General features: G+C 34.1%; 1 protein-coding gene across 2 annotated transcripts in view; it reads right to left on the minus strand.

Annotated features, from left to right (window-relative positions):
• The window catches only part of LOC109535306 (UDP-glucosyltransferase 2), an 18,063-nt gene that overhangs the window by 9,238 nt on the left and 5,199 nt on the right, over positions 1–3,626 (minus strand). The window lies entirely within an intron of this gene.

The raw sequence follows: 3,626 nt of genomic DNA on the forward strand, positions 1-3,626 counted from the left end.
GTTTTTGAATGAATAATGCACGTTTCAAATATATTTGTTCACAGTTTAAACAGCGAAAATGGCTCTATAACTCCGTGTTGAACTATGGTTTCTATTTCATTTATTTTGCTAATTAAAGTGTTGAATAAGTACGTCTGCGTGGTTAAAGCACGACCTAAACAGTAAAGATGTATCTGTAATTCCAGACTGAACGGTGGTTTTGTTTGCTTTTCTTGTATGGAATAAGTCCATCTATCTACGAATAAACGAGAGTTTTCTCATCTCACAAGCCCTTCTAAATTAAGACTAGACGTTCTAAATGTCGAGTTTTGCGGGGTTAAAAAGAGAAAAATTATATTTATTTCCGTATAAAACTGTAGTTTCTGTCTGCTTTGCTTTTGCGAAATAAAGTCTGAAAAGAAACCATCTAAATTGCCCAACAAATCTAACGTTACACTGGTTAGTTTGGAGCAACTTTGGAACTGGACAATTTCTTATCCCTGCCCGGGATTCTAGTTCTGGTTGAAGCGTTCTTTAGTGCAATTCTTTCTCAGTCAGTGTGTTTTTGCATAAAAATTAGTGCTTAGGCAAAATTTTCAAATTTAGATTGTGTAAGTTGGATAAAAAACGTTTGTTTTGTATTTCAACACCAGAGGCATTAAGATAAACCTAGTATCTCAAAAAAAACTTTTTGAATATTTCGGTAGTCTCATTTATTTACAGAGTGCTCTTAAAAAATCAACGGTCGAACTGCAGTGATATTTTTCCTTTTGAGATGATTAGCAAAATATAACTCCCATGGCCAAGTTAAAATTAAAAAAACTGAAACTTGAAAATAATTTTCCCAGGAACAGTAAAAGATAGCGATCTGTCTGGCAGAAGGCTGCTTAGAGGAATAAATTAATGTTTTTTAACCACAAAGTTTCATTTGCATGGCATGTTTGTTTTCTACAAATTATCAAAGGCCGAGAATTTCAATCGATTAAAACTGAGCTTTTTTAACACCATATTTTTATTTACGCAAATTTATTTGAGTTCCTATTCTGCATCTGTTATTCGAACATATTATATTTCGATTCATTTAAAATATAAAATATTACAACTTAGTCTTCTAATAACCAATTTTCGAACTTTCTCATGTCACTATAAAATAAATTTTAATCACGCAAGAGGCAAAATAAGATACCAAACAAATTTTAGTTAAAAATAGTATATAACGGTCAAGGCACGAAAGTCAAAGTTTGGCCACTGCGTAAGTTGGGCACCCAGTGGCAGCCTAAAGCATGGCTTTTACAGATTACAAACTATTTACCACACCTTTTACCTTTTTTGTACTTTCCACCAAGGTCTCAAGAAAATTATATTGTCTACTGAATAAAATTGTAACAATCAATTTACATACTGAAATTTTAATTATTTTTCGAAAATACATTCGAGCAGCCAATGAAGCTTCAGAGTACGAGAACAGACGCCCGTTGCAACGTTGTTTCTCTCCATTTCTGGTAAATCGGTTTCCAAAAATCTCTTGCAAAGGCCAGTTTTTACAAGAAAATTAAAAAATAAACAGTAAGTTTGTGTGTCAACTTTGGTGCCAGTGGCGCTTTTATGAGGCACCCTGTAACTTGAAAATGCCTTTATCATAATCAAGTAGAAATATTACGGTCTTTAGTTTTTTGTCTATTTGCTAGTTAAAGCTAATGAAATTTTATAAATGAATTAGAAAATTAAGATAAAAGCAACTCTGGTCTGTAAATGCTAAAAGTCAAATGTTTAGTTAACTGGGAAAATTCAGTTATTCGTCAACTTTTACATATATCCCAATCCAAATTAAAGTTTTTCCGTGGATTTGAATAAATTTGCAGACATTGCAAATTGAATAGTATTATTATGTTCGGCAATAACATGTTTCAATTAAATTTTGAATAAATCCGGTGCTTATATAATGAATGGGGTACTTTAGCAGGCGCTTTCTCGAGCTTTGGTCAATAATTAAGCAGTGATCATGCAATCAACTCCATATTCTGGGTCATCGTATAAGCGTTGTTCTCGACAGCTATTCGAAAACATCTTTCAATTGCAACTTCATTTTATACGTTTGCTATTCCAAATTAGCCAAGAATAACATTAGACGATTTGAGCACAATCTGCGTTGAATGAATAACTAGGAAGAAACGCAGTTAAGCAGGAGAACTTTTAAAGGAAAGCCGCGAAGAGAAAGAATGGCAACGAAGCACAACGAATTTCTTTGTGATGGTTGTTTATTTTCGCGTTGGCTTCCGCGTCACGAAACAAAAATCAGAAGCTATTTGCATTACGCAACCAATTCCGTCAACGATTCGTGTTGAAAAATGGTATTTTGCTATTATATATATACAGTTGTGAGAAGAGTGGCAAGCCAGAAGTTGAAAAGAATCGGACATGTGGCAAGATAGGACCGAGATAGATGGACCCAGAAAATGGCACTCTGGAGACCAAGAGAGATGGATCGACGATGTCATAACGGTGGTAGGAGAACAATGAATGAGATTAGCAGGAGATGGCGGGACATGGAAAAACCTGGAAGAGGCCTATATCCGACAATGGATGAACACGGGGTGATCAAGAAGATTGTCGTGAGAATATACAGATTGACGTTTTCGGCGTGATGGCACATTAAATGTTTTAAAAGTCTTTGTGATGCACGATTGGGCAACAAAAACTCCTTTGTTCATTTCTTGAAGAACTTTTCTTTCATAAACCACCACGCACGAAAAACTAGTGGTTTATTCATTAAAACTCACCCCAACTGCCAACCAATAGATTCTGACTTACTGATTTAATTGGACAACGAAATTTTTCGGAACCCGATATTTTTAATAACTTGCCGATATTTCTAAGGGTGATTTCCCAGATGTGTTCAAGATAAATAGTCCATATAGGCCTGGCCCCGAAAGACCTCCCAGATCGAGCTACAGAGTGTAAAAACTTCACTTATATATTTGATTTACTATTGATTTTTTGACAAAACTTATTTTAAGTCGAGATATTTCGAAAACGGTTTTTTGTAGAATCTTTCGACAAGAAAATCGTTTTTGCGTTGCAAAGACGTAGAAATTAGTTTACATGCTCAAAATTGTAATACACTTATGAGCGAAGAAGCTAAGGACTTTCAAAAGAATGAAAAACATATGGGTAGTGCGTTCTACCAGCCGGGGCAAAAGGAAGAGCAAATTTAAGTTTTTGATCTTTTAGAACCCTCAGAACTTGCTTTGAAATGTCGTAAATAGAAAAAAATTTACAAACAAAAAACGTGAATTATAGCAAATTTTTTAATACTTTTTGTGTCAGCACGACGTCAACACCATTTCTATATTAAATTATTAAAGTAAACGAAAGCGTTAAAATATTAAATTCTAGTCTTTTATCTACAAATCGTAAAAGTTTTCACATAATAAAAAAATACGTAATTTCTAGCTTTTATATACAATACAAAAAATATTGGTGATAAAAAATCTACACTATCAGCCCTGTGCTGTTTTATAAATGCTATTTTAAACGGCCCACGTTATGACGATTTAACAGTTCAGGATAACATTTTCGATAACGCAGCAACACAACCGAGGTGTGCTATATCTCCGAGTTAACGTATGCGTTTCCGACCCAGTTAT

The sequence above is a fragment of the Dendroctonus ponderosae genome, unplaced genomic scaffold (genome assembly GCF_020466585.1).
Source record: "Dendroctonus ponderosae isolate FM_Combo_2020 unplaced genomic scaffold, Dpon_F_20191213v2 Dpon_F_20191213_1, whole genome shotgun sequence".
Taxonomy (NCBI): Eukaryota; Metazoa; Arthropoda; class Insecta; order Coleoptera; family Curculionidae; genus Dendroctonus; species Dendroctonus ponderosae.